The sequence below is a fragment of the Hypanus sabinus genome, chromosome 11 (genome assembly GCF_030144855.1).
Source record: "Hypanus sabinus isolate sHypSab1 chromosome 11, sHypSab1.hap1, whole genome shotgun sequence".
NCBI lineage: Eukaryota > Metazoa > Chordata > Chondrichthyes > Myliobatiformes > Dasyatidae > Hypanus > Hypanus sabinus.
The window spans coordinates 92,943,357-92,968,316 of NC_082716.1; positions in this window are offsets into that span (position 1 = coordinate 92,943,357).

The window sequence follows — 24,960 nt, forward strand, 5'->3', positions numbered from 1 at the left end:
GATTTGGAACTGTATAGATATTGCATGTACAGTGCTCAGTGCCATGGAAAACTCCAATGCAAGCTGAATTCAGTAAACTTACTGGTACCATTTACAGTGGAACAGCCATTGACTTGGTTCAATTCTGCAAAGGCTAAAGTTCCACTGTGTAGAGGTAATGTTACTGAAAGTAACTTCTGCAGAATAGGTAGCACACTCATAAAATTGGTTGCAAACAACTCTAAATCATATGGCTAGTGTGCTAACAATGTTTACATCATGTTAGCACATAGTAGTTATCAGCAAAATGGAACTGTACACTCCATTGAGTTGAATGAATTTTTTTCTATTCAATGCAATCTGTGGTAAGGTTGTGTACATAACTACTCTGGGTGATTTGGAACTGTATAGATAGTGCATGTAGAGTGCTCAGTGCCATGGAGAACTCCAATGCAAGCTGAATTCAGTAACCTACTTGGTACCATTTACAGTGGAACAGCCATTGACTTGGTTCAATTCTGCAAAGTCTAAAGTTCCACTGTGTAGAGAAGGTAATGTTACTGAAAGTAACTTCTGGAGAATAGGTAGCACACTCATAAAATTGGTTGCAAACAACTCTAAATCATATGGCTAGTGTGCTAACAATGTTTACATCATGTTAGCACATAGTAGTTATCAGCAAAATTGAACTGTACACTCCATTGAGTTGAATGAATTGCTTTCTATTCAATGCATTCTGTGGTAAGGTTGTGTACATAACTACTCTGGGTGATTTGGAACTGTATAGATATTGCATGTAGAGTGCTCAGGGCCATGTAATACTCCAATGTAAGCTGAATTCAGTGACCTACCTGGTACCATTTACAGTGTGACAGCCATTGACGTGGTTCAATTCTGCAAAGGCTAAAGTTCCACTTTGCAGAGAAGGTAAAGTTAATGAAAGTAACTTCTGGAGAATTGGTAGCACACTCATAAAATTTGTTGCAGACAACTATAAATCATATGGTTAGTGTGCGAACAATGTTTACATCATGTTAGCACATAGTAGTTATCAGCAAAATTGAACTGTACACTCCATTGAGTTGAATGAATTGCTTTCTATTCAATGCATTCTGTGGTAAGGTTGTGTACATAACTACTCTGGGTGATTTGGAACTGTATAGTTATTGCATGTAGAGTGCTCAGTGCCATGGAAAACTCCAATGCAAGCTGAATTCAGTAACCTACCTGGTACCATTTACAGTGGAACAGCCATTGACTTGGTTCAATTCTGCAAAGGCTAAAGTTCCACTTTGCAGAGAAGGTAAAGTTAATGAAAGTAACTTCTGGAGAATAGGTAGCACACTCATAAAATTGGTTGCAGACAACTATAAATCATATGGTTAGTGTGCTAACAATGTTTACATCATGTTAGCACATAGTAGTTATCAGCAAAATTGAACTGAACACTCCATTGAGTTGAATGTATTAATTTCTATTCAATGCATTCTGTGGTAAGGTTGTGTACATAACTACTCTGGGTGATTTGGAACTGTATAGATATTGCATGTAGAGTGCTCAGTGCCATGGAATACTCCAATGCAAGCTGAATTCAGTAACCTACCTGGTACCATTTACAGTGGAACAGCCATTGACGGTTCAATTCTGCAAAGGCTAAAGTTCCACTGTGTAGAGAAGGTAATGTTACTGAAAGTAACTTCTGGAGAATAGGTAGCACACTCGTAAAATTGGTTGCAGACAACTCTAAATCATATGGTTAGTGTGCTAACAATGTTTACATCATGTTAGCACATAGTAGTTATCAGAAAATTGAACTGTACACTCCATTGAGTTCAATGCATTACTTTGTATTCAATGCATTCTGTGGTAAGGTTGTGTACATAACTACTCTGGGTAATTTGGAACTGTATAGATACTGCATGTAGAGTGCTCAGTGCCATGGTAAACTCCAATGCAAGCTGAATTCAGTAACCTACCTGGTACCATTTACAATCTGATGGCCATTGACTTGGTTCAATTCTGCAAAGGCTAAAGTTCCACTGTGTAGAGGTAATGTTACTGAAAGTAACTTCTGGAGAATAGGTAGCACACTCATAAAATTGGTTGCAAATAACTCTAAATCATATGGCTAGTGTGCTAACAATGTTTACATCATGTCAGCACATAGCAGTTATCAGCCAAATAGAACTGTACACTCCATTGAGTTGAATGCATTACTTTGTATTCAATGCATTCTGTGGTGAGGTTGTGTACATAACTACTCTGGGTGATTTGGAACTGTATAGATATTGAATGTAGAGTGCTCAGTGCCTTGGAAAACTCCAATGCAAGCTGAATTCAGTAACCTTCCTGGTACCATTAACAGTGGAACAGCCATTGACGGTTCAATTCTGCAAAGGCTAAAGTTCCACTGTGTAGAGAAGGTAATGTTACTGAAAGTAACTTCTGGAGAATAGGTAGCACACTCATAAAATTGGTTGCAAACAACTCTAAATCATATGGCTAGTGTGCTAACAATGTTTACATCATGTTAGCACATAGTAGTTATCAGCAAAATTGAACTGTACACTCCATTGAGTTGAATGAATTACTTTCTATTCAATGCATTCTGTGGTAAGGTTGTGTACATAACTACACTGGGTGGTTTGGAACTGTATAGATATTGCATGTAGAGTGCTCAGTGACATGGAATACTCCAATGCAAGGTGAATTCAGTAACCTACCTGGTACCATTTACTTTGGATCAGCCACTGACTTGGCTTACTTCTGCAAAGGCTAAAGTTCCACTGTGTAGAGAAGGTAAAGTTACTGAAAGTAACTTCTGGAGCATAGGTAGCACACTCATAAAATTGGTTGCAGACATCGCTAAATCATATGGATAGTGTGCTAACAATGTTTACATCATGTTAGCACATAGTAGTTATCAGCAAAATTGAACTGTACGCTCCTTCGAGTAGAATGCATTACTTTATATTCAATGCATTCTGTGGTAAGGTTATGTACATAACTACTCTGAGTGATTTGCAACTGTGTAGATATTGCATGCAGAGTGCTCAGTGCCATGGAAAACTCCAATGCAAGCTGAATTCAGTAACCTACCTGGTACCATTTACTTTGGATCAGCCACTGACTTGGCTTACTTCTGCAAAGGCTAAAGTTCCACTGTGTAGAGAAGGTAAAGATACTGAAAGTAACTTCTGGAGCATAGGTAGCACACTCATAAAATTGGTTGCAAACAACTCTAAATCATATGGCTAGTGTGCTAACAATGTTTACATCATGTTAGCACATAGTAGTTATCATCAAAATTGAACTGTACACTCCATTGAGTTGAATGCATTACTTTCTATTCAATGCATTCTGTGGTAAGGTTGTGTACATAACTACACTGGGTGGTTTGGAACTGTATAGATATTGCATGTAGAGTGCTCAGTGACATGGAATACTCCAATGCAAGCTGAATTCAGTAACCTACCTGGTATCATTTACTTTGGATCAGCCACTGACTTGGCTTACTTCTGCAAAGTCTAAAGTTCCACTGTGTAGAGAAGGTAAAGTTACTGAAAGTAACTTCTGGAGCATAGGTAGCACACTCTTAAAATTGGTTGCAGACATCTGTAAATCATATGCTTAGTGTGCTAACAATGTTTACATCTAGTTAGCAAAATGTAGTTATCACCAAAATTGAACTGTACACTCCATTGAGTTGAATGCATTACTTTCTATTCAATACATTCTGTGGTAAGGTTTTGTACATAACTACACTGGGTGGTTTGGAACTGTATAGATATTGCATGTAGAGTGCTCAGTGCCATGGAATACTCCAATGCAAGCTGAATTCAGTAACCTACCTGGTACCATTTACACTGTGGTGGCCATTGACTTGGTTCAATTCTGCAAAGGCTAAAGTTCCACTGTGTAGAGAAGGTAATGTTACTGAAAGTAACTTCTGGAGAATAGGTAGCACACTCATAAAATTGGTTGCAAACAACTCTAAATCATATGGCTAGTGTGCTAACAATGTTTACATCATGTTAGCACATAGTAGTTATCAGCAAAATTGAACTGTACACTCCATTGAGTTGAATGCATTACTTTCTATTCAATACATTCTGTGGTAAGGTTGTGTGCATAACTACTCTGGGTGATTTGGAACTGTATAGATATTGCATGTAGAGTGCTCAGTGCCATGGAAAACTCCAATGCAAGCTGAATTCAGTAACCTGCCTGGTACCATTTACTTTGGATCAGCCACTGACTTGGCTTACTTCTGCAAAGGCTAAAGTTCCACTGTGTAGAGAAGGTAAAGTTACTGAAAGTAACTTCTGGAGCATAGGTAGCACACTCATAAAATTGGTTGCAGACATCGCTAAATCATATGGATAGTGTGCTAACAATGTTTACATCATGTTAGCACATAGTAGTTATCAGCAAAATTGAACTGTACGCTCCTTCGAGTAGAATGCATTACTTTATATTCAATGCATTCTGTGGTAAGGTTATGTACATAACTACTCTGAGTGATTTGCAACTGTGTAGATATTGCATGTAGAGTGCTCAGTGCCATGGAAAACTCCAATGCAAGCTGAATTCAGTAACCTACCTGGTACCATTTACAGTGGAACAGCCATTGACTTGGTTCAATTCTGCAAAGGCTAAAGTTCCACTGTGTAGAGGTAATGTTACTGAAAGTAACTTCTGGAGAATAGGTAGCACACTCATAAAATTGGTTGCAAACAACTCTAAATCATATGGCTAGTGTGCTAACAATGTTTACATCATGTTAGCACATAGTAGTTATCATCAAAATTGAACTGTACACTCCATTGAGTTGAATGCATTACTTTCTATTCAATGCATTCTGTGGTAAGGTTGTGTACATAACTACACTGGGTGGTTTGGAACTGTATAGATATTGCATGTAGAGTGCTCAGTGACATGGAATACTCCAATGCAAGCTGAATTCAGTAACCTACCTGGTACCATTTACTTTGGATCAGCCACTGACTTGGCTTACTTCTGCAAAGTCTAAAGTTCCACTGTGTAGAGAAGGTAAAGTTACTGAAAGTAACTTCTGGAGCATAGGTAGCACACTCTTAAAATTGGTTGCAGACATCTGTAAATCATATGCTTAGTGTGCTAACAATGTTTACATCTAGTTAGCAAAAAGTAGTTATCAGCAAAATTGAACTGTACGCTCCTTGGAGTAGAATGTATTACTTTATATTCAATGCATTCTGTGGTAAGGTTATGTACATAACTACTCTGAGTGATTTGCAACTGTGTAGATATTGCATGTAGATTGCTCAGTGCCATGGAAAACTCCAATGCAAGCTGAATTCAGTAACCTACCTGGTACCATTTACAGTGGAACAGCCATTGACTTGGTTCAATTATGCAAAGGCTAAAGTTCCACTGTGTAGAGAAGGTAAAGATACTGAAAGTAACTTCTGGAACATAGGTAGCACACTCATAAAATTGGTTGCAGACATCGCTAAATCATATGGATAGTGTGCTAACAATGTTTACATCATGTTAGCACATAGTAGTTATCAGATAAATTGAACTGTACACTCCATTGAGTTGAATGCATTACTTTCTTTTCAATGCATTCTGTGGTAAGGTTGTGTACATAACTACTCTGGGTGATTTGGAACTGTATAGATATTGTATGTAGAGTGCTCAGTGCCATTGAAAACTCCAATGCAAGCTGAATTCTGTAACCTACCTGGTACCATTTACTTTGGATCAGCCACTGACTTGGCTTACTTCTGCAAAGGCTAAAGTTCCACTGTGTAGAGAAGGTAAAGTTACTGAAAGTAACTTCTGGAGCATAGGTAGCACACTCATAACATTGGTTGCAAATAACTCTAAATCATATGGCTAGTGTGCTAACAATGTTTACATCATGTTAGCACATAGTAGCTATCAGCAAAATTGAACTGTATACTCAATTGAGTTGAATCAATTACTTTCTATTCAATGCATTCTGTGGTAAGGTTGTGTACATAACTACTCTGGGTGATTTGGAACTGTATAGATATTGTATGTAGAGTGCTCAGTGCCATGGAAAATTCCAATGCAAGCTGAATTCTGTAACCTACCTGGTACCATTTACAGTGGAACAGCCATTGACTTGGTTCAATTATGCAAAGGCTAAAGTTCCACTGTGTAGAGAAGGTAATGTTACTGAAAGTAACTTCTGGAGAATAGGTAGCACACTCATAAAATTGGTTGCAAACAACTCTAAATCATATGGCTAGTGTGCTAACAATGTTTACATCATGTTAGCACATAGTAGTTATCAGCAAAATTGAACTGTACACTCCATTGAGTTGAATGCATTACTTTCTATTCAATACATTCTGTGGTAAGGTTTTGTACATAACTACACTGGGTGGTTTGGAACAGTATAGATATTGCATGTATAGTGCTCAGTGCCATGGAATACTCCAATGCAAGCTGAATTCAGTAACCTACCTGGTACCATTTACACTGTGGTGGCCATTGATTTGGTTCAATTCTGCAAAGGCTAAAGTTCCACTGTGTAGAGAAGGTAATGTTACTGAAAGTAACTTCTGGAGAATAGTTAGCACACTCATAAAATTGGTTGCAAACAACTCTAATTCATATGGCTAGTGTGCTAACAATGTTTACATCATGTTAGCACATAGTAGTTATCATCAAAATTGAACTGTACACTCCATTGAGTTGAATGCATTACTTTCTATTCAATGCATTCTGTGGTAAGGTTGTGTACATAACTACACTGGGTGGTTTGGAACTGTATAGATATTGCATGTAGAGTGCTCAGTGACATGGAATACTCCAATGCAAGCTGAATTCAGTAACCTACCTGGTATCATTTACTTTGGATCAGCCACTGACTTGGCTTACTTCTGCAAAGTCTAAAGTTCCACTGTGTAGAGAAGGTAAAGTTACTGAAAGTAACTTCTGGAGCATAGGTAGCACACTCATAAAATTGGTTGCAAACAACTCTAAATCATATGGCTAGTGTGCTAACAATGTTTACATCATGTTAGCACATAGTAGTTATCAGCAAAATTGAACTGTACACTCCATTGAGTTGAATGCATTACTTTCTATTCAATACATTCTGTGGTAAGGTTGTGTGCATAACTACTCTGGGTGATTTGGAACTGTATAGATATTGCATGTAGAGTGCTCAGTGCCATGGAAAACTCCAATGCAAGCTGAATTCAGTAACCTGCCTGGTACCATTTACTTTGGATCAGCCACTGACTTGGCTTACTTCTGCAAAGGCTAAAGTTCCACTGTGTAGAGAAGGTAAAGTTACTGAAAGTAACTTCTGGAGCATAGGTAGCACACTCATAAAATTGGTTGCAGACATCGCTAAATCATATGGATAGTGTGCTAACAATGTTTACATCATGTTAGCACATAGTAGTTATCAGCAAAATTGAACTGTACGCTCCTTCGAGTAGAATGCATTACTTTATATTCAATGCATTCTGTGGTAAGGTTATGTACATAACTACTCTGAGTGATTTGCAACTGTGTAGATATTGCATGTAGAGTGCTCAGTGCCATGGAAAACTCCAATGCAAGCTGAATTCAGTAACCTACCTGGTACCATTTACAGTGGAACAGCCATTGACTTGGTTCAATTCTGCAAAGGCTAAAGTTCCACTGTGTAGAGGTAATGTTACTGAAAGTAACTTCTGGTGAATAGGTAGCACACTCATAAAATTGGTTGCAAACAACTCTAAATCATATGGCTAGTGTGCTAACAATGTTTACATCATGTTAGCACATAGTAGTTATCATCAAAATTGAACTGTACACTCCATTGAGTTGAATGCATTACTTTCTATTCAATACATTCTGTGGTAAGGTTTTGTACATAACTACACTGGGTGGTTTGGAACAGTATAGATATTGCATGTAGAGTGCTCAGTGCCATGGAATACTCCAATGCAAGCTGAATTCAGTAACCTACCTGGTACCATTTACACTGTGGTGGCCATTGACTTGGTTCAATTCTGCAAAGGCTAAAGTTCCACTGTGTAGAGAAGGTAATGTTACTGAAAGTAACTTCTGGAGAATAGTTAGCACACTCATAAAATTGGTTGCAAACAACTCTAATTCATATGGCTAGTGTGCAAACAATGTTTACATAATGTTAGCACATAGTAGTTATCAGCAAAATTGAACTGTACACTCCATTGAGTTGAATGCATTACTTTCTGTTCAATGCATTCTGTGGTAAGGTTTTGTACATAACTACACTGGGTGGTTTGGAACTGTATAGATATTGCATGTAGAGTGCTCAGTGCCATGGAATACTCCAATGCAAGCTGAATTCAGTAACCTAACTGGTACCATTTACTTTGGATCAGCCACTGACTTGGCTTACTTCTGCAAAGGCTAAAGTTCCACTGTGTAGAGAAGGTAAAGTTACTGAAAGTAACTTCTGGAGCATAGGTAGCACACTCTTAAAATTGGTTGCAGACATCTGTAAATCATATGCTTAGTGTGCTAACAATGTTTACATCTAGTTAGCAAAAAGTGGTTATCAGCAAAATTGAACTGTACACTCCATTGAGTTGAATGCATTACTTTCTATTCAATACATTCTGTGGTAAGGTTGTGTACATAACTACACTGGGTGGTTTGGAACTGTATAGATATTGCATGTAGAGTGCTCAGTGCCATGGAAAACTCCAATGCAAGCTGAATTCAGTAACCTGCCTGGTACCATTTACTTTGGATCAGCCACTGACTTGGCTTACTTCTGCAAAGGCTAAAGTTCCACTGTGTAGAGAAGGTAAAGTTACTGAAAGTAACTTCTGGAGCATAGGTAGCACACTCATAAAATTGGTTGCAGACATCGCTAAATCATATGGATAGTGTGCTAACAATGTTTACATCATGTTAGCACATAGTAGTTATCAGCAAAATTGAACTGTACGCTCCTTCGAGTAGAATGCATTACTTTATATTCAATGCATTCTGTGGTAAGGTTATGTACATAACTACTCTGAGTGATTTGCAACTGTGTAGATATTGCATGAAGAGTGCTCAGTGCCATGGAAAACTCCAATGCAAGCTGAATTCAGTAACCTACCTGGTACCATTTACTTTGGATCAGCCACTGACTTGGCTTACTTCTGCAAAGGCTAAAGTTCCACTGTGTAGAGAAGGTAAAGATACTGAAAGTAACTTCTGGAGCATAGGTAGCACACTCATAAAATTGGTTGCAGACATCGCTAAATCATATGGATAGTGTGCTAACAATGTTTACATCATGTTAGCACATAGTAGTTATCAGAAAAATTGAACTGTACACTCCTTCGAGTAGAATGAATTACTTTCTATTCAATGCATTCTGCGGTAAGGTTGTGTACATAACTACTCTGGGTGATTTGAAAATGTGGAGATATTGCATGTAGAGTGCTCAGTGCCTTGGAAAACTCCAATGCAAGCTGAATTCAGTAACCTACCTGGTACCATTTACAGTGGAACAGCCATTGACTTGGTTCAATTATGCAAAGGCTAAAGTTCCACTGTGTAGAGAAGGTAATGTTACTGAAAGTAACTTCTGGAGAATAGGTAGCACACTCATAAAATTGGTTGCAAACAACTCTAAATCATATGGCTAGTGTGCTAACAATGTTTACATCATGTTAGCACATAGTAGTTATCATCAAAATTGAACTGTACACTCCATTGAGTTGAATGCATTACTCTCTATTCAATGCATTCTGTGGTAAGGTTGCGTACATAACTACACTGGGTGGTTTGGAACTGTATAGATATTGCATGTAGAGTGCTCAGTGACATGGAATACTCCAATGCAAGCTGAATTCAGTAACCTGCCTGGTACCATTTACTTTGGATCAGCCACTGACTTGGCTTACTTCTGCAAAGGCTAAAGTTCCACTGTGTAGAGAAGGTAAAGTTACTGAAAGTAACTTCTGGAGCATAGGTAGCACACTCATAAAATTGGTTGCAGACATCGCTAAATCATATGGATAGTGTGCTAACAATGTTTACATCATGTTAGCACATAGTAGTTATCAGCAAAATTGAACTGTACGCTCCTTCGAGTAGAATGCATTACTTTATATTCAATGCATTCTGTGGTAAGGTTATGTACATAACTACTCTGAGTGATTTGCAACTGTGTAGATATTGCATGTAGAGTGCTCAGTGCCATGGAAAACTCCAATGCAAGCTGAATTCAGTAACCTACCTGGTACCATTTACAGTGGAACAGCCATTGACTTGGTTCAATTCTGCAAAGGCTAAAGTTCCACTGTGTAGAGGTAATGTTACTGAAAGTAACTTCTGGTGAATAGGTAGCACACTCATAAAATTGGTTGCAAACAACTCTAAATCATATGGCTAGTGTGCTAACAATGTTTACATCATGTTAGCACATAGTAGTTATCATCAAAATTGAACTGTACACTCCATTGAGTTGAATGCATTACTTTCTATTCAATACATTCTGTGGTAAGGTTTTGTACATAACTACACTGGGTGGTTTGGAACAGTATAGATATTGCATGTAGAGTGCTCAGTGCCATGGAATACTCCAATGCAAGCTGAATTCAGTAACCTACCTGGTACCATTTACACTGTGGTGGCCATTGACTTGGTTCAATTCTGCAAAGGCTAAAGTTCCACTGTGTAGAGAAGGTAATGTTACTGAAAGTAACTTCTGGAGAATAGTTAGCACACTCATAAAATTGGTTGCAAACAACTCTAATTCATATGGCTAGTGTGCAAACAATGTTTACATAATGTTAGCACATAGTAGTTATCAGCAAAATTGAACTGTACACTCCATTGAGTTGAATGCATTACTTTCTGTTCAATGCATTCTGTGGTAAGGTTTTGTACATAACTACACTGGGTGGTTTGGAACTGTATAGATATTGCATGTAGAGTGCTCAGTGCCATGGAATACTCCAATGCAAGCTGAATTCAGTAACCTAACTGGTACCATTTACTTTGGATCAGCCACTGACTTGGCTTACTTCTGCAAAGGCTAAAGTTCCACTGTGTAGAGAAGGTAAAGTTACTGAAAGTAACTTCTGGAGCATAGGTAGCACACTCTTAAAATTGGTTGCAGACATCTGTAAATCATATGCTTAGTGTGCTAACAATGTTTACATCTAGTTAGCAAAAAGTGGTTATCAGCAAAATTGAACTGTACACTCCATTGAGTTGAATGCATTACTTTCTATTCAATACATTCTGTGGTAAGGTTGTGTACATAACTACACTGGGTGGTTTGGAACTGTATAGATATTGCATGTAGAGTGCTCAGTGCCATGGAATACTCCAATGCAAGCTGAATTCAGTAACCTACCTGGTACCATTTACACTGTGGTGGCCATTGACTTGGTTCAATTCTGCAAAGGCTAAAGTTCCACTGTGTAGAGAAGGTAATGTTACTGAAAGTAACTTCTGGAGAATAGGTAGCACACTCATAAAATTGGTTGCAAACAACTCTAAATCATATGGCTAGTGTGCTAACAATGTTTACATCATGTTAGCACATAGTAGTTATCAGCAAAATTGAACTGTACACTCCATTGAGTTGAATGCATTACTTTCTATTCAATACATTCTGTGGTAAGGTTGTGTGCATAACTACTCTGGGTGATTTGGAACTGTATAGATATTGCATGTAGAGTGCTCAGTGCCATGGAAAACTCCAATGCAAGCTGAATTCAGTAACCTGCCTGGTACCATTTACTTTGGATCAGCCACTGACTTGGCTTACTTCTGCAAAGGCTAAAGTTCCACTGTGTAGAGAAGGTAAAGTTACTGAAAGTAACTTCTGGAGCATAGGTAGCACACTCATAAAATTGGTTGCAGACATCGCTAAATCATATGGATAGTGTGCTAACAATGTTTACATCATGTTAGCACATAGTAGTTATCAGCAAAATTGAACTGTACGCTCCTTCGAGTAGAATGCATTACTTTATATTCAATGCATTCTGTGGTAAGGTTATGTACATAACTACTCTGAGTGATTTGCAACTGTGTAGATATTGCATGTAGAGTGCCCAGTGCCATGGAAAACTCCAATGCAAGCTGAATTCAGTAACCTACCTGGTACCATTTACTTTGGATCAGCCACTGACTTGGCTTACTTCTGCAAAGGCTAAAGTTCCACTGTGTAGAGAAGGTAAAGATACTGAAAGTAACTTCTGGAGCATAGGTAGCACACTCATAAAATTGGTTGCAGACATCGCTAAATCATATGGATAGTGTGCTAACAATGTTTACATCATGTTAGCACATAGTAGTTATCAGAAAAATTGAACTATACACTCCTTCGAGTAGAATGAATTACTTTCTATTCAATGCATTCTGCGGTAAGGTTGTGTACATAACTACTCTGGGTGATTTGAAAATGTGGAGATATTGCATGTAGAGTGCTCAGTGCCTTGGAAAACTCCAATGCAAGCTGAATTCAGTAACCTACCTGGTACCATTTACAGTGGAACAGCCATTGACTTGGTTCAATTATGCAAAGGCTAAAGTTCCACTGTGTAGAGAAGGTAATGTTACTGAAAGTAACTTCTGGAGAATAGGTAGCACACTCATAAAATTGGTTGCAAACAACTCTAAATCATATGGCTAGTGTGCTAACAATGTTTACATCATGTTAGCACATAGTAGTTATCATCAAAATTGAACTGTACACTCCATTGAGTTGAATGCATTACTCTCTATTCAATGCATTCTGTGGTAAGGTTGTGTACATAACTACACTGGGTGGTTTGGAACTGTATAGATATTGCATGTAGAGTGCTCAGTGACATGGAATACTCCAATGCAAGCTGAATTCAGTAACCTACCTGGTACCATTTACTTTGGATCAGCCACTGACTTGGCTTACTTCTGCAAAGTCTGAAGTTCCACTGTGTAGAGAAGGTAAAGTTACTGAAAGTAACTTCTGGAGCATAGGTAGCACACTCTTAAAATTGGTTGCAGACATCTGTAAATCATATGCTTAGTGTGCTAACAATGTTTACATCTAGTTAGCAAAAAGTAGTTATCAGCAAAATTGAACTGTACACTCCATTGAGTTGAATGCATTACTTTCTATTCAATACATTCTGTGGTAAGGTTTTGTACATAACTACACTGGGTGGTTTGGAACTGTATAGATATTGCATGTAGAGTGCTCAGTGCCATGGAATACTCCAATGCAAGCTGAATTCAGTAACCTACCTGGTACCATTTACACTGTGGTGGCCATTGACTTGGTTCAATTCTGCAAAGGCTAAAGTTCCACTGTGTAGAGAAGGTAATGTTACTGAAAGTAACTTCTGGAGAATAGGTAGCACACTCATAAAATTGGTTGCAAACAACTCTAAATCATATGGCTAGTGTGCTAACAATGTTTACATCATGTTAGCACATAGTAGTTATCATCAAAATTGAACTGTACACTCCATTGAGTTGAATGCATTACTTTCTATTCAATACATTCTGTGGTAAGGTTTTGTACATAACTACACTGGGTGGTTTGGAACAGTATAGATATTGCATGTAGAGTGCTCAGTGCCATGGAATACTCCAATGCAAGCTGAATTCAGTAACCTACCTGGTACCATTTACACTGTGGTGGCCATTGACTTGGTTCAATTCTGCAAAGGCTAAAGTTCCACTGTGTAGAGAAGGTAATGTTACTGAAAGTAACTTCTGGAGAATAGTTAGCACACTCATAAAATTGGTTGCAAACAACTCTAATTCATATGGCTAGTGTGCAAACAATGTTTACATAATGTTAGCACATAGTAGTTATCAGCAAAATTGAACTGTACACTCCATTGAGTTGACTGCATTACTTTCTTTTCAATGCATTCTGTGGTAAGGTTTTGTACATAACTACACTGGGTGGTTTGGAACTGTATAGATATTGCATGTAGAGTGCTCAGTGCCATGGAAAACTCCAATGCAAGCTGAATTCAGTAACCTGCCTGGTACCATTTACTTTGGATCAGCCACTGACTTGGCTTACTTCTGCAAAGGCTAAAGTTCCACTGTGTAGAGAAGGTAAAGTTACTGAAAGTAACTTCTGGAGCATAGGTAGCACACTCATAAAATTGGTTGCAGACATCGCTAAATCATATGGATAGTGTGCTAACAATGTTTACATCATGTTAGCACATAGTAGTTATCAGCAAAATTGAACTGTACGCTCCTTCGAGTAGAATGCATTACTTTATATTCAATGCATTCTGTGGTAAGGTTATGTACATAACTACTCTGAGTGATTTGCAACTGTGTAGATATTGCATGTAGAGTGCTCAGTGCCATGGAAAACTCCAATGCAAGCTGAATTCAGTAACCTACCTGGTACCATTTACTTTGGATCAGCCACTGACTTGGCTTACTTCTGCAAAGGCTAAAGTTCCACTGTGTAGAGAAGGTAAAGATACTGAAAGTAACTTCTGGAGCATAGGTAGCACACTCATAAAATTGGTTGCAGACATCGCTAAATCATATGGATAGTGTGCTAACAATGTTTACATCATGTTAGCACATAGTAGTTATCAGAAAAATTGAACTGTACACTCCTTCGAGTAGAATGAATTACTTTCTATTCAATGCATTCTGCGGTAAGGTTGTGTACATAACTACTCTGGGTGATTTGGAAATGTGGAGATATTGCATGTAGAGTGCTCAGTGCCTTGGAAAACTCCAATGCAAGCTGAATTCAGTAACCTACCTGGTACCATTTACAGTGGAACAGCCATTGACTTGGTTCAATTATGCAAAGGCTAAAGTTCCACTGTGTAGAGAAGGTAATGTTACTGAAAGTAACTTCTGGAGCATAGGTAGCACACTCTTAAAATTGGTTGCAGACATCTGCAAATCATATGCTTAGTGTGCTAACAATGTTTACATCTAGTTAGCAAAAAGTAGTTATCAGCAAAATTGAACTGTACACTCCATTGAGTTGAATGCATTACTTTCTATTCAATACATTCTGTGGTAAGGTTGTGTACATAACTACACTGGGTGGTTTGGAACTGTATAGATATTGCATGTAGAGTGCTCAGTGCCATGGAATACTCCAATGCAAGCTGAATTCAGTAACCTACCTGGTACCATTTACACTGTGGTGGCCATTGACTTGGTTCAATTCTGCAAAGGCTAAAGTTCCACTGTGTAGAGAAGGTAATGTTACTGAAAGTAACTTCTGGAGAATAGGTAGCACACTCATAAAATTGGTTGCAAACAACTCTAAATCATATGGCTAGTGTGCTAACAATGTTTACATCATGTTAGCACATAGTAGTTATCAGCAAAATTGAACTGTACACTCCATTGAGTTGAATGCATTACTTTCTATTCAATACATTCTGTGGTAAGGTTGTGTGCATAACTACTCTGGGTGATTTGGAACTGTATAGATATTGCATGTAGAGTGCTCAGTGCCATGGAAAACTCCAATGCAAGCTGAATTCAGTAACCTGCCTGGTACCATTTACTTTGGATCAGCCACTGACTTGGCTTACTTCTGCAAAGGCTAAAGTTCCACTGTGTAGAGAAGGTAAAGTTACTGAAAGTAACTTCTGGAGCATAGGTAGCACACTCATAAAATTGGTTGCAGACATCGCTAAATCATATGGATAGTGTGCTAACAATGTTTACATCATGTTAGCACATAGTAGTTATCAGCAAAATTGAACTGTACGCTCCTTCGAGTAGAATGCATTACTTTATATTCAATGCATTCTGTGGTAAGGTTATGTACATAACTACTCTGAGTGATTTGCAACTGTGTAGATATTGCATGTAGAGTGCTCAGTGCCATGGAAAACTCCAATGCAAGCTGAATTCAGTAACCTACCTGGTACCATTTACTTTGGATCAGCCACTGACTTGGCTTACTTCTGCAAAGGCTAAAGTTCCACTGTGTAGAGAAGGTAAAGATACTGAAAGTAACTTCTGGAGCATAGGTAGCACACTCATAAAATTGGTTGCAGACATCGCTAAATCATATGGATAGTGTGCTAACAATGTTTACATCATGTTAGCACATAGTAGTTATCAGAAAAATTGAACTGTACACTCCTTCGAGTAGAATGAATTACTTTCTATTCAATGCATTCTGCGGTAAGGTTGTGTACATAACTACTCTGGGTGATTTGGAAATGTGGAGATATTGCATGTAGAGTGCTCAGTGCCTTGGAAAACTCCAATGCAAGCTGAATTCAGTAACCTACCTGGTACCATTTACAGTGGAACAGCCATTGACTTGGTTCAATTATGCAAAGGCTAAAGTTCCACTGTGTAGAGAAGGTAATGTTACTGAAAGTAACTTCTGGAGAATAGGTAGCACACTCATAAAATTGGTTGCAAACAACTCTAAATCATATGGCTAGTGTGCTATCAATGTTTACATCATGTTAGCACATAGTAGTTATCATCAAAATTGAACTGTACACTCCATTGAGTTGAATGCATTACTTTCTATTCAATGCATTCTGTGGTAAGGTTGTGTACATAACTACACTGGGTGGTTTGGAACTGTATAGATATTGCATGTAGAGTGCTCAGTGACATGGAATACTCCAATGCAAGCTGAATTCAGTAACCTACCTGGTACCATTTACTTTGGATCAGCCACTGACTTGGCTTACTTCTGCAAAGTCTAAAGTTCCACTGTGTAGAGAAGGTAAAGTTACTGAAAGTAACTTCTGGAGCATAGGTAGCACACTCTTAAAATTGGTTGCAGACATCTGTAAATCATATGCTTAGTGTGCTAACAATGTTTACATCTAGTTAGCAAAAAGTAGTTATCAGCAAAATTGAACTGTACACTCCATTGAGTTGAATGCATTACTTTCTATTCAATACATTCTGTGGTAAGGTTTTCTACATAACTACACTGGGTGGTTTGGAACTGTATAGATATTGCATGTAGAGTGCTCAGTGCCATGGAATACTCCAATGCAAGCTGAATTCAGTAACCTACCTGGTACCATTTACACTGTGGTGGCCATTGACTTGGTTCAATTCTGCAAAGGCTAAAGTTCCACTGTGTAGAGAAGGTAAAGTTACTGAAAGTAACTTCTGGAGCATAGGTAGCACACTCTTAAAATTGGTTGCAGACATCTGTAAATCATATGCTTAGTGTGCTAACAATGTTTACATCTAGTTAGCAAAAAGTAGTTATCAGCAAAATTGAACTGTACACTCCATTGAGTTGAATGCATTACTTTCTATTCAATACATTCTGTGGTAAGGTTGTGTGCATAACTACTCTGGGTGATTTGGAACTGTATAGATATTGCATGTAGAGTGCTCAGTGCCATGGAAAACTCCAATGCAAGCTGAATTCAGTAACCTGCCTGGTACCATTTACTTTGGATCAGCCACTGACTTGGCTTACTTCTGCAAAGGCTAAAGTTCCACTGTGTAGAGGTAATGTTACTGAAAGTAACTTCTGGAGAATAGGTAGCACACTCATAAAATTGGTTGCAAACAACTCTAAATCATATGGCTAGTGTGCTAACAATGTTTACATCATGTTAGCACATAGTAGTTATCATCAAAATTGAACTGTACACTCCATTGAGTTGAATGCATTACTTTCTATTCAATGCATTCTGTGGTAAGGTTGTGTACATAACTACACTGGGTGGTTTGGAACTGTATAGATATTGCATGTAGAGTGCTCAGTGACATGGAATACTCCAATGCAAGCTGAATTCAGTAACCTACCTGGTACCATTTACTTTGGATCAGCCACTGACTTGGCTTACTTCTGCAAAGTCTAAAGTTCCACTGTGTAGAGAAGGTAAAGTTACTGAAAGTAACTTCTGGAGCATAGGTAGCACACTCTTAAAATTGGTTGCAGACATCTGTAAATCATATGCTTAGTGTGCTAACAATGTTTACATCTAGTTAGCAAAAAGTAGTTATCAGCAAAATTGAACTGTACACTCCATTGAGTTGAATGCATTACTTTCTATTCAATACATTCTGTGGTAAGGTTTTGTACATAACTACACTGGGTGGTTTGGAACTGTATAGATATTGCATGTAGAGTGCTCAGTGCCATGGAAAACTCCAATGCAAGCTGAATTCAGTAACCTACCTGGTACCATTTACAGTGGAACAGCCATTGACTTGGTTCAATTATGCAAAGGCTAAAGTTCCACTGTGTAGAGAAGGTAAAGTTACTGAAAGTAACTTCTGGAGCATAGGTAGCACACTCATAACATTGGTTGCAAATAACTCTAAATCATATGGCTAGTGTGCTAACAATGTTTACATCATGTTAGCACATAGTAGCTATCAGCAAAATTGAACTGTATACTCAATTGAGTTGAATCAATTACTTTCTATTCAATGCATTCTGTGGTAAGGTTGTGTACATAACTACTCTGGGTGATTTGGAACTGTATAGATATTGTATGTAGAGTGCTCAGTGCCATGGAAAATTCCAATGCAAGCTGAATTCTGTAACCTACCTGGTACCATTTACAGTGGAACAGCCATTGACTTGGTTCAATTATGCAAAGGCTAAAGTTCCACTGTGTAGAGAAGGTAATGTTACTGAAAGTAACTTCTGGAGAATAGGTAGCACACTCATAAAATTTGTTGCAAACAACTCTAAATCATATGGCTAGTGTGCTAACAATGTTTACATCATGTTAGCACATAGTAGTTATCATCAAAATTGAACTGTACACTCCATTGAGTTGAATGCATTACTTTCTATTCAATACATTCTGTGGTAAGGTTTTGTACATAACTACACTGGGTGGTTTGGAACAGTATAGATATTGCATGTAGAGTGCTCAGTGCCATGGAATACTCCAATGCAAGCTGAATTCAGTAACCTACCTGGTACCATTTACACTGTGGTGGCCATTGACTTGGTTCAATTCTGCAAAGGCTAAAGTTCCACTGTGTAGAGAAGGTAATGTTACTGAAAGTAACTTCTGGAGAATAGTTAGCACACTCATAAAATTGGTTGCAAACAACTCTAATTCATATGGCTAGTGTGCAAACAATGTTTACATAATGTTAGCACATAGTAGTTATCAGCAAAATTGAACTGTACACTCCATTGAGTTGACTGCATTACTTTCTTTTCAATGCATTCTGTGGTAAGGTTTTGTACATAACTACACTGGGTGGTTTGGAACTGTATAGATATTGCATGTAGAGTGCTCAGTGCCATGGAATACTCCAATGCAAGCTGAATTCAGTAACCTAACTGGTACCATTTACTTTGGATCAGCCACTGACTTGGCTTACTTCTGCAAAGGCTAAAGTTCCACTGTGTAGAGAAGGTAAAGTTACTGAAAGTAACTTCTGGAGCATAGGTAGCACACTCATAAAATTGGTTGCAGACATCGCTAAATCATATGGATAGTGTGCTAACAATGTTTACATCATGTTAGCACATAGTAGTTATCAGCAAAATTGAACTGTACACTCCATTGAGTTGAATGCATTACTTTCTATTCAATACATTCTGTGGTAAGGTTTTGTACATAACTACACTGGGTGGTTTGGAACTGTATAGATATTGCATGTAGAGTGCTCAGTGCCATGGAATACTCCAATGCAAGCTGAATTCAGTAACCTACCTGGTACCATTTACACTGTGGTGGCCATTGACTTGGTTCAATTCTGCAAAGGCTAAAGTTCCACTGTGTAGAGAAGGTAATGTTACTGAAAGTAACTTCTGGAGAATAGGTAGCACACTCATAAAATTGGTTGCAAACAACTCTAAATCATATGGCTAGTGTGCTAACAATGTTTACATCATGTTAGCACATAGTAGTTATCATCAAAATTGAACTGTACACTCCATTGAGTTGAATGCATTACTTTCTATTCAATACATTCTGTGGTAAGGTTTTGTACATAACTACACTGGGTGGTTTGGAACAGTATAGATATTGCATGTAGAGTGCTCAGTGCCATGGAATACTCCAATGCAAGCTGAATTCAGTAACCTACCTGGTACCATTTACACTGTGGTGGCCATTGACTTGGTTCAATTCTGCAAAGGCTAAAGTTCCACTGTGTAGAGAAGGTAATGTTACTGAAAGTAACTTCTGGAGAATAGTTAGCACACTCATAAAATTGGTTGCAAACAACTCTAATTCATATGGCTAGTGTGCAAACAATGTTTACATAATGTTAGCACATAGTAGTTATCAGCAAAATTGAACTGTACACTCCATTGAGTTGACTGCATTACTTTCTTTTCAATGCATTCTGTGGTAAGGTTTTGTACATAACTACACTGGGTGGTTTGGAACTGTATAGATATTGCATGTAGAGTGCTCAGTGCCATGGAAAACTCCAATGCAAGCTGAATTCAGTAACCTGCCTGGTACCATTTACTTTGGATCAGCCACTGACTTGGCTTACTTCTGCAAAGGCTAAAGTTCCACTGTGTAGAGAAGGTAAAGTTACTGAAAGTAACTTCTGGAGCATAGGTAGCACACTCATAAAATTGGTTGCAGACATCGCTAAATCATATGGATAGTGTGCTAACAATGTTTACATCATGTTAGCACATAGTAGTTATCAGCAAAATTGAACTGTACGCTCCTTCGAGTAGAATGCATTACTTTATATTCAATGCATTCCGTGGTAAGGTTATGTACATAACTACTCTGAGTGATTTGCAACTGTGTAGATATTGCATGTAGAGTGCTCAGTGCCATGGAAAACTCCAATGCAAGCTGAATTCAGTAACCTACCTGGTACCATTTACTTTGGATCAGCCACTGACTTGGCTTACTTCTGCAAAGGCTAAAGTTCCACTGTGTAGAGAAGGTAAAGATACTGAAAGTAACTTCTGGAGCATAGGTAGCACACTCATAAAATTGGTTGCAGACATCGCTAAATCATATGGATAGTGTGCTAACAATGTTTACATCATGTTAGCACATAGTAGTTATCAGAAAAATTGAACTGTACACTCCTTCGAGTAGAATGAATTACTTTCTATTCAATGCATTCTGCGGTAAGGTTGTGTACATAACTACTCTGGGTGATTTGGAAATGTGGAGATATTGCATGTAGAGTGCTCAGTGCCTTGGAAAACTCCAATGCAAGCTGAATTCAGTAACCTACCTGGTACCATTTACAGTGGAACAGCCATTGACTTGGTTCAATTATGCAAAGGCTAAAGTTCCACTGTGTAGAGAAGGTAATGTTACTGAAAGTAACTTCTGGAGCATAGGTAGCACACTCTTAAAATTGGTTGCAGACATCTGCAAATCATATGCTTAGTGTGCTAACAATGTTTACATCTAGTTAGCAAAAAGTAGTTATCAGCAAAATTGAACTGTACACTCCATTGAGTTGAATGCATTACTTTCTATTCAATACATTCTGTGGTAAGGTTGTGTACATAACTACACTGGGTGGTTTGGAACTGTATAGATATTGCATGTAGAGTGCTCAGTGCCATGGAATACTCCAATGCAAGCTGAATTCAGTAACCTACCTGGTACCATTTACACTGTGGTGGCCATTGACTTGGTTCAATTCTGCAAAGGCTAAAGTTCCACTGTGTAGAGAAGGTAATGTTACTGAAAGTAACTTCTGGAGAATAGGTAGCACACTCATAAAATTGGTTGCAAACAACTCTAAATCATATGGCTAGTGTGCTAACAATGTTTACATCATGTTAGCACATAGTAGTTATCAGCAAAATTGAACTGTACACTCCATTGAGTTGAATGCATTACTTTCTATTCAATACATTCTGTGGTAAGGTTGTGTGCATAACTACTCTGGGTGATTTGGAACTGTATAGATATTGCATGTAGAGTGCTCAGTGCCATGGAAAACTCCAATGCAAGCTGAATTCAGTAACCTGCCTGGTACCATTTACTTTGGATCAGCCACTGACTTGGCTTACTTCTGCAAAGGCTAAAGTTCCACTGTGTGGAGAAGGTAAAGTTACTGAAAGTAACTTCTGGAGCATAGGTAGCACACTCATAAAATTGGTTGCAGACATCGCTAAATCATATGGATAGTGTGCTAACAATGTTTACATCATGTTAGCACATAGTAGTTATCAGCAAAATTGAACTGTACGCTCCTTCGAGTAGAATGCATTACTTTATATTCAATGCATTCTGTGGTAAGGTTATGTACATAACTACTCTGAGTGATTTGCAACTGTGTAGATATTGCATGTAGAGTGCTCAGTGCCATGGAAAACTCCAATGCAAGCTGAATTCAGTAACCTACCTGGTACCATTTACTTTGGATCAGCCACTGACTTGGCTTACTTCTGCAAAGGCTAAAGTTCCACTGTGTAGAGAAGGTAAAGATACTGAAAGTAACTTCTGGAGCATAGGTAGCACACTCATAAAATTGGTTGCAGACATCGCTAAATCATATGGATAGTGTGCTAACAATGTTTACATCATGTTAGCACATAGTAGTTATCAGAAAAATTGAACTGTACACTCCTTCGAGTAGAATGAATTACTTTCTATTCAATGCATTCTGCGGTAAGGTTGTGTACATAACTACTCTGGGTGATTTGGAAATGTGGAGATATTGCATGTAGAGTGCTCAGTGCCTTGGAAAACTCCAATGCAAGCTGAATTCAGTAACCTACCTGGTACCATTTACAGTGGAACAGCCATTGACTTGGTTCAATTATGCAAAGGCTAAAGTTCCACTGTGTAGAGAAGGTAATGTTACTGAAAGTAACTTCTGGAGAATAGGTAGCACACTCATAAAATTGGTTGCAAACAACTCTAAATCATATGGCTAGTGTGCTATCAATGTTTACATCATGTTAGCACATAGTAGTTATCATCAAAATTGAACTGTACACTCCATTGAGTTGAATGCATTACTTTCTATTCAATGCATTCTGTGGTAAGGTTGTGTACATAACTACACTGGGTGGTTTGGAACTGTATAGATATTGCATGTAGAGTGCTCAGTGACATGGAATACTCCAATGCAAGCTGAATTCAGTAACCTACCTGGTACCATTTACTTTGGATCAGCCACTGACTTGGCTTACTTCTGCAAAGTCTAAAGTTCCACTGTGTAGAGAAGGTAAAGTTACTGAAAGTAACTTCTGGAGCATAGGTAGCACACTCTTAAAATTGGTTGCAGACATCTGTAAATCATATGCTTAGTGTGCTAACAATGTTTACATCTAGTTAGCAAAAAGTAGTTATCAGCAAAATTGAACTGTACACTCCATTGAGTTGAATGCATTACTTTCTATTCAATACATTCTGTGGTAAGGTTTTCTACATAACTACACTGGGTGGTTTGGAACTGTATAGATATTGCATGTAGAGTGCTCAGTGCCATGGAATACTCCAATGCAAGCTGAATTCAGTAACCTACCTGGTACCATTTACACTGTGGTGGCCATTGACTTGGTTCAATTCTGCAAAGGCTAAAGTTCCACTGTGTAGAGAAGGTAAAGTTACTGAAAGTAACTTCTGGAGCATAGGTAGCACACTCTTAAAATTGGTTGCAGACATCTGTAAATCATATGCTTAGTGTGCTAACAATGTTTACATCTAGTTAGCAAAAAGTAGTTATCAGCAAAATTGAACTGTACACTCCATTGAGTTGAATGCATTACTTTCTATTCAATACATTCTGTGGTAAGGTTGTGTGCATAACTACTCTGGGTGATTTGGAACTGTATAGATATTGCATGTAGAGTGCTCAGTGCCATGGAAAACTCCAATGCAAGCTGAATTCAGTAACCTGCCTGGTACCATTTACTTTGGATCAGCCACTGACTTGGCTTACTTCTGCAAAGGCTAAAGTTCCACTGTGTAGAGGTAATGTTACTGAAAGTAACTTCTGGAGAATAGGTAGCACACTCATAAAATTGGTTGCAAACAACTCTAAATCATATGGCTAGTGTGCTAACAATGTTTACATCATGTTAGCACATAGTAGTTATCATCAAAATTGAACTGTACACTCCATTGAGTTGAATGCATTACTTTCTATTCAATGCATTCTGTGGTAAGGTTGTGTACATAACTACACTGGGTGGTTTGGAACTGTATAGATATTGCATGTAGAGTGCTCAGTGACATGGAATACTCCAATGCAAGCTGAATTCAGTAACCTACCTGGTACCATTTACTTTGGATCAGCCACTGACTTGGCTTACTTCTGCAAAGTCTAAAGTTCCACTGTGTAGAGAAGGTAAAGTTACTGAAAGTAACTTCTGGAGCATAGGTAGCACACTCTTAAAATTGGTTGCAGACATCTGTAAATCATATGCTTAGTGTGCTAACAATGTTTACATCTAGTTAGCAAAAAGTAGTTATCAGCAAAATTGAACTGTACACTCCATTGAGTTGAATGCATTACTTTCTATTCAATACATTCTGTGGTAAGGTTTTGTACATAACTACACTGGGTGGTTTGGAACTGTATAGATATTGCATGTAGAGTGCTCAGTGCCATGGAATACTCCAATGCAAGCTGAATTCAGTAACCTGCCTGGTACCATTTACTTTGGATCAGCCACTGACTTGGCTTACTTCTGCAAAGGCTAAAGTTCCACTGTGTAGAGAAGGTAAAGTTACTGAAAGTAACTTCTGGAGCATAGGTAGCACACTCATAAAATTGGTTGCAGACATCGCTAAATCATATGGATAGTGTGCTAACAATGTTTACATCATGTTAGCACATAGTAGTTATCAGCAAAATTGAACTGTACGCTCCTTGGAGTAGAATGTATTACTTTATATTCAATGCATTCTGTGGTAAGGTTATGTACATAACTACTCTGAGTGATTTGCAACTGTGTAGATATTGCATGTAGACTGCTCAGTGCCATGGAAAACTCCAATGCAAGCTGAATTCAGTAACCTACCTGGTACCATTTACAGTGGAACAGCCATTGACTTGGTTCAATTATGCAAAGGCTAAAGTTCCACTGTGTAGAGAAGGTAAAGTTACTGA